This window comes from Mytilus galloprovincialis, chromosome 3 (genome assembly GCF_965363235.1).
Source record: "Mytilus galloprovincialis chromosome 3, xbMytGall1.hap1.1, whole genome shotgun sequence".
Classification (NCBI taxonomy): Eukaryota; Metazoa; Mollusca; class Bivalvia; order Mytilida; family Mytilidae; genus Mytilus; species Mytilus galloprovincialis.
In genome coordinates, this window is record NC_134840.1 from 105,238,364 (window position 1) to 105,248,601 (window position 10,238).

Sequence of the window (10,238 nt, forward strand, 5' to 3'; positions counted from 1 at the left end):
CATGTGGCACCCGTCGTGTTGCTTATATTATTATAAATCCGGTAAATAGTTTAATTCGGTAGGTTACAGTCATGAAAGGGAAGAGGATTGTATTTACGAAGTAAGGAACATATCCGATATCATTTGTGAAACGGTTATTCCATAACAGTCAACCAACTCGTGATGGCGTCCGTCAAATTTACGAAGGGATGATTTCAACTTAACTATTTGGAACTCTTGGTTAATAGCTTATCATGAAAATCATGATAGGAAATGCAAGCACGGGAATATCATATCAATTGGGATATATATACCCCGTATGCAGGTGCTGCTGGAATGTTGCTACTTAGAAATGGAAAGTTCACTTTGAAAGCTGAAATCATATCTTTTGTCGTAAATTTTTGTTTTCAACCGACCCTCATTGTCAATTTCTAGTTGTTACAGTTGGGGAAAAGCAAGCACATAGTTGGTGAATGGGAAAAAATCTTTAACTATTTTTTATACTGCTAATGTTCCCAATCTGCACCTACTCGCATGCATGTGTCATCTGTTTGTCAGTAGTGAACACACAGAACAGTCACACCCGTATCAGAGGTCTGAATGATTATTCTGTCGCTCTTTCCCATTTCTGTTAACTTAATGTGAAAGTATTAGGCATTCATTATCATACGAGTATTGGCCCTTGTTGAGTGCTAACCAAGTTACGACAGTCATTTACAATTAACATTATTGTCTGAAATAACTTCTACAATTTCTGATTTATAAACGTTCCGGCTAAGTAAAACCCAGTATAAGGTAGAAAGAGATTTGTCATAGTTTTGAAGAAGAAAAACTACCAAAGAAATTACGGAGAGCCTGTTCATTTTCTTTAACAGAAAAAAACTTCTTCCAGTCAGGAATCCTTCTCCCTTCAATAATCTGATACAACTTGGTGGAAGCTGTAGTCTTTGTGCGGCTTTCCTTTTCAGTAGACAACTTTGTTGAGTTTTTTATTTCGTAGCGGTAAAAAAATGTCTGCTACTGTGTGTGCTAGAGAAAAGCATAGGATCACATTTTTATAATAGTCAGCTGCAAGGTCACCAATTTGTTTACTTTTTTGTTATCATCAATACATTTTTAAAAAGCAATGCGATACCACCTCTCAGACTGGTGTGAGTGATGGGCCAAAGGGCGGTAGGGAAAGTGCAAAAAGACATCAGAATCGAATTGGTTCACTAAATCATTAATTTCAACAAAAGACCCATACGCTTCAACATATTGCTGGCAGATTCCATCATTAAGTCTTTCAACAGAACTCAAAAAGTAACGTTTACTCTTTACAGTAAAGGAAGTGATTCAGTACTTTTTCTCTTGCACACGATACACTTTTCAAAATTAAAACACATGTGTTGCCTTTTTTATATGGTCATTTTTATAAATTTCCTGTTACAAAACTTTGAAATATTCAAAAAACTAAGGATTTTCCTATCCCAGGAATAGATTACCTTAGCCGTATTTGGCACAACTTTTTGGAATTTTGGTGCTCAATACTCTTCAACTTTGTACTTGTTTGGCTTTATAACTATTTTGATCTGAGCATCACTTTTACTTTTCCCTCCCATATAAAATTCCACATGACATTGTTTATTTCTTTTTTATATTTTTCAGGTATACCTCGCATTTCGATTTCGAACCCTATTTTAGATATAATCAATGATTTTAATATTAAAACCCTGCCCTTCAATGTTAGGTCACGAGATTTCCAAACCTCAAGACACGCCTTAATCTTTTTATTTTTTCTAACCATATAGCTTCTATATCAACACTGTATCCATGCATGACTCCCAATGCTTTAATTGGTTCGCTTGACCACCTAATTTTTTTATATTTTGGTGTTTTATTTTTCCAACGACCCAAATATACCCCTACAGTCTTTCATAATTTATCTTAGCACCCGATGCTTTCTCGTATATTTCTAAAACCTTGAATGTTTCCTCGATTGATTCCTCTGTTCTATTAAAAAATTGTGTATCGTCTGCAAACATGTTAATCTTAACCTCTTTCTTTTCATTTTCTATGTCAGGGTGGGGTAAATTTATTCCTTGAATTTTCGGATTAGCCCTAATTGTGGCTGCCATCGGCTCTGCTTGCAAAATGTATAGCATCGGTGATATTGGACAGCCCTGACGGATTGATCTAGAAATTGGGACGTATCTTGATTGAAAACCGTTAGTCATTAAACAAGTTTTAGCATTTTTTAGTAACATTTTAACCCATTCCCGAAAATTTTCCCCAAATTGAAATTTTTCTAAACATGCATCTAACCATTCCCATTCTGCATAGTCAAAAGCGTTTGAATGATCAAGAAAAAGGATTGATCCTTCTTCGTCTTCCATATCTATAAAATCGAAAATATCTTGCAGCATTCTATTAGAATCAAAAATATTTCTGCCCTTAACAAACCCTTTTTGATCTGTTTCTATAATAGATGGTAGAACTATTTTCAAACGTTCAGCCAGAATTTTTGAGCATATTTTATAGTCTACATTTAATAATGTTATAGGTCGCCAGTTTTTAATATCCTCCCTCTCCCCACTTTTATATAATAGACTTATCATTCCAAGTCTCTGCGATTCGGAAAGTGTTTTATCAAAAAAGATTTCTTTTAATATTTGCGTAAGCTCATCCTGTATCAAAAACCAATATTCCTGATAAAATTCTGCAGTTATGCCATCTTCCCCTGGTGATTTATCCCTTTTCATTAATTTAATTGCTTTGAAAATTTCATCTTTTGTAATTTCACTATCACATAACCGTTTTTCTGCTTCAGATAGAGTTTTATTTACATTATATAGTAATTTTTCCCCAGCCTCTCTATTACAACCACCCGAGGTAAAAAGTTTCTCATAATATTTTAATTGTTCACCTAAGATTTCATTAATATTATTTTTGTATGTGCCATTTTCGGCTTTTATTTTTGACCATAGTTTTTCTTTTCCTCGTTTTTGTTCTAATCTGAAAAAATAATTTGTGGATTTTTCACCTTTTTCATACCAATTTATTTTTGATCTGAGCATCACTGCTGATTCTTATGTAGACGAAACGCGCGTCTGGCGTAGTGAATTATAATCCTTTGATAGCTATTAACTACTAGGATCTAATCGTACAGGACTTCCTAATTCAAACTTTTTCCAGATAACTACATGTCCAAATTCTGACTTGGTTCTTAATTTTTGAAATAAATAAAAAGAAAAAAAAACATATCAAATAAACATACGAAAATAAGAAATCTTTTAAAAAATACATAAAAACACGACAACAAACACGAAATATGACCATGAACTAACAAAAAAGATCGAATTTAACCAATTTTAGCCATGAAAAATCTTTGATACGAAATATCATTTATTATAATAGATTAAAATAATAGTATCGGTCCGGTTCAGTAATTTTGGAAAGTCGAATTTCAAGAGGAAAACCTGTATCTTCGTTTTGTAGTGTATATTTTGTTTCAATGCAAAAGTCAAAATAATGCTTCTGAGATAAAGGATCTTGAAATTGTTGTTTAATAAAGGTTTGAAATATCATATAAATGTTGATTATTTTACATTTTGCGAAAAAAATAAATGATGAAATGAATTGAAACGTACTCTATTAATTAAATGAAAAATACTCGTAGTGTTCAATATTTACAAAAAGTCTTCAGTAACGGATTAATTTTGCTAAACTTTGTTTGAAATTGTTAAAATAAGGTGTAACAACAATGTATATAATAACAAAAAGCATATCACGAATGTACTTAAAGAATGTAGGCCTAAAATCTTTTAAAAGTATTTTTTTCTTTAAAAAAAGGGAACGAACTTCAAAGCCCATTTTACAAAAATTGCACCGTACGATTTTTTGACGACAAGTCAAAATGTGAAGTGTAACCTTTGAACTACCAATACTGTGATTTATAGCCGTTGTTATGATATTGTAATTCTTGTATTTATTTATGTTGGCCTGATTTGTGTTGTGTGGCCTGATAGTTGTTTACAGAATAATCTTAGAACTGTGCAGTTTAGAAATCACTGGAACAATTACAGAATGATTGGAACTTTCCAGAATGATCCTTATAAAAGATGCGTTATATAAACTTCTACATTTTACTAGAAACTTCTGTTGTAACTTTCTAGGATGTTCCATTATAGACTGTTCTAGAATCTTCCATGACAAATATATATATAGACACTAAAGTTAAACTCTAGGACTTACTCTTACACTTGAACTTAGACATCGATAGACATTAATATTCATAGCATTTGAATTGACATTTTTATTCTACAAACAACATCATACTGGATTGTGACCTTAGTAGTGAACGTAATATTCAGATTGGATTCCGAAAGATTTCCTGATACAGACAAAGGTAAAAGATTGGACTCATATTTTGACAGTTAAGTTGACAGTAATATTTGTGTAATACTTCTTGTAAACTTTTGTATAATAAATATTGTTAAATTTTATTATTGATTTGTGTCTTTTGTTGGCTACAATTTAAAGGCGATTTCTGGCCGTAACAGAAATTGGGGGCTCGTCCGGGAGACTGAAAATATCTTATTCAAAATTTATTCAGTATTTTTATTATAACTAGCCAACAAAATTCTACAAAATGGCATTTGATGCCGGTAAATTTTTGAAAACGCCAGACCTGGAGGGGTTTGATAATTTAAAGAAAGAGGAATTAGTGTTGCTTGCTAAACATCTGAAATTAGATTTTAAAGTATCTATGAGAAAACAAATTATAAAAAATTTGGTTATAGACAAATTAGTTGACGCAGAAATTTTAGGTGAAGAGGCTCTTGAACTTAAGGTCGAAAATATTGATGCCTTTAAATTAAAACAGCTTGAATTAGAACATGAACTTAAATTAAAAGAATTGGAAATGAAAGAGATGGAAAAAAGAAAAGAAGATGAACTTAAATTAAAACAGGCAGAACTGGAAATGAAGGAAAGGTTGGAAATGGATAAAAAAGAAAAAGAAGATGTATTTAAATTAAAAGAACTTGAAATGAAGTTAAAAGAACTTGAAATGAAGGAAAGGCTAGAGATGGAGAAAATGAAAATTGAAATGGTCAAGGAAGAAAGCAACACTAAAGTCCAGTCGAAATCAGAATATTTTGATGCAGCAAAAAATATACGTTTGGTTCCCAGATTTTGTGAAAAAACAGTCGATAAATATTTTCCACAGTTTGAGAAAATTGCTCATAATTTGAATTGGCCAAAGCCATATTGGACTACAATGCTACAAAGTGTTTTTGAGGGTAAGGCCTCTGAAATATACTCCGCACTTCCATCAGAAAAAAGTTCCGATTATGACATGGTCAAACAGGAATTTTTGAAAGCTTATGAGCTAGTACCAGAAGCATATAGACAGAAATTTAGATCTTATAAAAAGTTTGATTCGCAAACCTATGTGGAATTTGCTCGGGAAAAAGAAGATCTATTTGATAAATGGCTTACTTCAAAGAAAACAGATAACAATTTTGATAACCTAAGACAATTGATGTTATTAGAAGAGTTCAAACAATGTGTTCATTTAGACTTAAAAACACATTTAGACGACAAAACTGTTGGGACAATACATGATGCAGCTGTAATTTCAGATAATTATACCCTTTCACATAAAAGAAGTTTCAAGGGTCAAAATGTTAATATTTCAAGTGGAAATTACAAAAATCAAAGTACTGAGCGTACTGATAGTAAGCCTGTTGCACAGAATAAGAGTCAGTCCAATTATAATATGTCTAGTCCAAAATTTGATACGTTTGAGAAGAAGTCACTGATTTGTGCTTATTGTAAGAAAATTGGTCACCTGATGGCTGATTGTTTTAGACTCCAGAAAAAGAATGAACGAGATAATAAGCCGAAGTCCAGTGCTTGTACGACACCTTATTTTTCCAGTACGTTGGGATGTCCTGCGAGTCAGGCTTTTAAGTCTAGTTTTTGTGATTACATGGAGGAATATAAACCCTTCATGTCTGATGGGTTTATTTCTATTGTTGATGATACCCCTCTTCAGCCTATTAAGATTTTACGGGACACTGGAGCTTCTCAGTCTTTATTGTTAAAAGGTGTATTGCCTTTCTCCGAGAAGACTTCTGTTGGTGCCTCCGTTTTGTTACAAGGTGTAGAGTTAGGTTGTATAGATGTTCCTCTCCATCGTATTTATCTGAAGTCAGATTTGATCACTGGACCAGTTATTGTGGGTGTTCGTCCTAATCTCCCTGTTGAGGGTGTTACGTTATTGCTAGGAAATGATCTAGCTAGGAACAAAGTGGTTGCTGAACCAATTGTTACCAGTAAACCGGTTGTGGATGTTAAATTACCTGAAGATGATGCTGAATTGTATCCAGCTTGTGTTGTAACTAGGGCGATGGCTAGAAAACAACAAGATGAGGATTTGCAAGAAAACCAGTTTGATTACATGGACCTTTCTGACACTTTCCTAGCAGACATTGAAGGTCCTGGTAGCTCAGAAAAGGCCATAATAAGACCAACTTATGTTAACAAGAATTTAATTATGCCATGGCCAGACGTAAACAGCCATTCATTAAACAGAAAGAACTTTTTGGAAGACCAAAATAAAGACCCTAAGGTTCTTCAGCTTTGCAAGAGGGCTCAACCACAGGAGGAAGCAGACAAAGTGGCTGAATGCTATTTCCATCAGGACGGCATTTTAATGAGGAAGTGGAGGCCTACTGATGCTACCCCAGAGGAGGAATGGAGAGTGGTATACCAAGTGGTGGTGCCTAAAGTTTATAGGCAAGAAATTATTGGTCTTGCCCATGACACCCCCTTGGCTGGACACTTAGGTATAAGGAAGACTTGCCTTAAGATCTTGCAGCATTTCTACTGGCCAAGACTTAGAAATGATGTTGCAGAATACTGCAAATCATGTCATATATGCCAGGTTGTTGGTAAGCCTAATCAGAAAATACCAACAGCACCACTTCTGCCTATTCCAGCCTTTGACGAACCTTTCAGCAGAGTTCTAATTGACTGCGTTGGACCTTTACCAAAGACCAAAACTGGAAATGCGTATTTATTGACAATCATGTGTACATCCACTCGCTTTCCTGAGGCTATTCCGCTAAGAAATATCAAGACACCTACTATTGTCAAAGCTCTTATCAAATTCTTCACGTTAGTAGGACTTCCTAAGTCTATACAGTCCGACCAGGGATCAAATTTCATGTCAGGTTTATTTCAGCAAGTTGTGTACCAGTTAGGGATTGCTCAGTATAGATAAGAGCGTACCATCCAGAATCTCAAGGTGCCTTAGAACGTTTCATCAAACATTGAAGAACATGCTGAGAACTTTTTGTCTTCAATTTGACAGAGACTGGGATGATGGAGTTCACTTTCTACTTTTTGCGGTAAGAGAGGCTGTTCAATAATCCCTTGGTTTTAGTCCCTTTGAGTTGGTGTTTGGCCATACTGTAAGGGGACCGTTAAAATTGATTAAGGAAAAGTGGCTTACTGAACATAATGACTTGAATCTTTTAGACTATGTATCTAGATTTAAAGAAAAATTGTATACTGCTTGTCAAATTGCTCAGAAAAACTTAAAAAATGTACAGAACAAGATGAAAATATGGTATGATAAAGATGCCAGGGATAGAGTTTTTGAGCCTGGTGATAAGGTACTTGTATTTTTGCCAGTCCCTGGACATCCTTTACAGGCTAAATATTGTGGTATTTATACAATAGAGAGTAAAATCAATGATTTGAATTATATTGTAAAAATTCCAGGTCGGCGCAAACAAAACAGAGTGTGTCATATTAATATGTTAAAACCATATTTTGAGCGTACTAATGAATGTGAGAGTAAACCAGTTGCCACTTTAGGCATGGTTAAATTTGATTACAATCATGACACACCAGATGTAATTGAACCACCTTTTAGTTCTAAAACTTTGGAAGAGACAGTTAGATTGAAAAATTCTGAAATTTTGTCAAATTTAGACTCAAAACTTGCACATCTGTCTTTTGATCGTAGAGAAGAAATAAAAACTTTGGTATTTTCTTTTAAAAATCTTTTTCCAGATGTGCCAAACAAAACCACTGCTGTTTGTCATTGTTTGTTCCATTGACACAGAGAGCTCGTGAAATATCAGCTTTTGTTACACCAGATGGCTTATTTCAATATACAGTAATGCCATTTGGCATGAAAAGTGCACCAGCTACATTTCAAAGAATGATCAATAATGTTATAAAAGATTTAAACTGTTGTTAAGCTTATATTGATGATCTAATTGTATGTAGTGATAGCTGGGCACAGCATTTAACACATTTGTATGATACTTTTGATAGATTGTCACAATCAAATTTGACTGTTAATCTTGGTAAAAGTGAATTTTGTTAGGCCACTGGTGATTATTTAGGGCATACAGTTGGCCAAGGTCAAGTGAAACCTATTATGGCTAAAGTGGAAGCTATTTCCAAATTTCCTCCTCCTACAAATAGAAAACAACTTATGAGATATTTAGGCATGACTGGATTTTACTACTGTGGTTCAACCATTGACTCATCTTTTACGAAAGATTCTAAATTTATCTGGAGTGAAAATGGTCAAAACGCTTTTGAAAATAGCAAATCACTTTTAATTAATAGTCCAGTTCTGATTACTCCAGACTTTGAAAAACAATTTAAACTTGCCGTTGATGCAAGCGATGTAGGAATTGGAGCTGTTTTATATCAAGAGACAGATGATAATGTTGAGAAACCTATATCATATTTTTCTAAGAAATTAGATAAACATCAGAAAAATTATTCAACTATTGAAAAAGAGTGTTTTGCAATGTTGTCAGCACTTCGACATTTTGATGTATATTTGAATCCCACTGTATATCCTATTCTTGTTTGTACTGATCATAATCCTCTCACCTTCATACATAAAATGAGAAACAAGAATCAGAGGTTGACTAGGTGGAGTTTATTGTTACAGGAATATGATGTAATTGTAAAACATATTAAGGGTAAAGATAATGTAATAGCAGATGCTTTATCTAGAGCTTATTAAAACACTTTGTATATAATGTATTTTTGTTCATTTTATTCATGATAAGTTTTTGTTACACAAAAACTTCTTTTAAGGGGGGAGGTGTTATGATATTGTAATTCTTGTATTTATTTATGTTGGCCTGGTTTGTGTTGTGTGGCCTGATAGTTATTTACAGAATAATCTTAGAACTGTGCAGTTTAGAAATCACTGGAACAATTACAGAATGATTGGAACTTTCCAGAATGATCCTAATAAAAGATGCGTTATATAAACTTCTACATTTTACTAGAAACTTCTGTTGTAACTTTCTAGGATGTTCCATTATAGACTGTTCTAGAATCTTCCATGATAAATATATATATATAGACACTAAAGTTAAACTCTAGGACTTACTCTTACACTTGGACTTAGACATCGATAGACATTAATATTCATAGCATTTGGATTGACATTTTTATTCTACAAACAACATCATACTGGATTGTGACCTTAGTAGTGAACGTAATATTCAGATTGGATTCCGAAAGATTTCCTGATACAGACAAAGATAAAAGATTGCACTCATATTTTGACAGTTAAGTTGACAGTAATATTTGTGTAATACTTCTTGTAAACTTTTGTATAATAAATATTGTTAAATTTTATTATTGATTTTGTCTTTTGTTGGCTACAATTTAAAGGCGATTTCTGGCCGTAACACCGTATAGTCCGAATGACGATTAAACTCCTTAAATAAGCGACTTTTCCTTACTTGGTCACCGTACTATAATGATATATTTGTTCCAAGACCAAATACAATTTTTTTTATAAAAAAAATCTTTTCATTAATGATTCTGCAACCAAGTTATGGAATAATTATGGAGTAAGTAAGTAAGTAAGTAAGTAAGTAAATTTTATTTATAGTCGGGCATGATATGTACAATTCAACAAGGTAAACATGAGCTCTGTAGAGCTCTTAACCGACTTGATATTTAAAACAAATAAAAAATTACAAATTATCAGCACATTTGACAGACTACACATACAAATAAAACACATGCATAATATAATAGCAAAACAAACATGCCGTGTGATAAATCAACGCGAGCAAGCTAAACGAAATGAAAAGCAAATTTTGCTTTAACTGGCCCAATGACACTGATAAGCTAAGCAAATAAATAAAACAAAAGCAAACAATAAACAGAACACAGGGCCAGAAAATTCCAGCTCTGAGAACAGCAGCAGAAGTCATCAG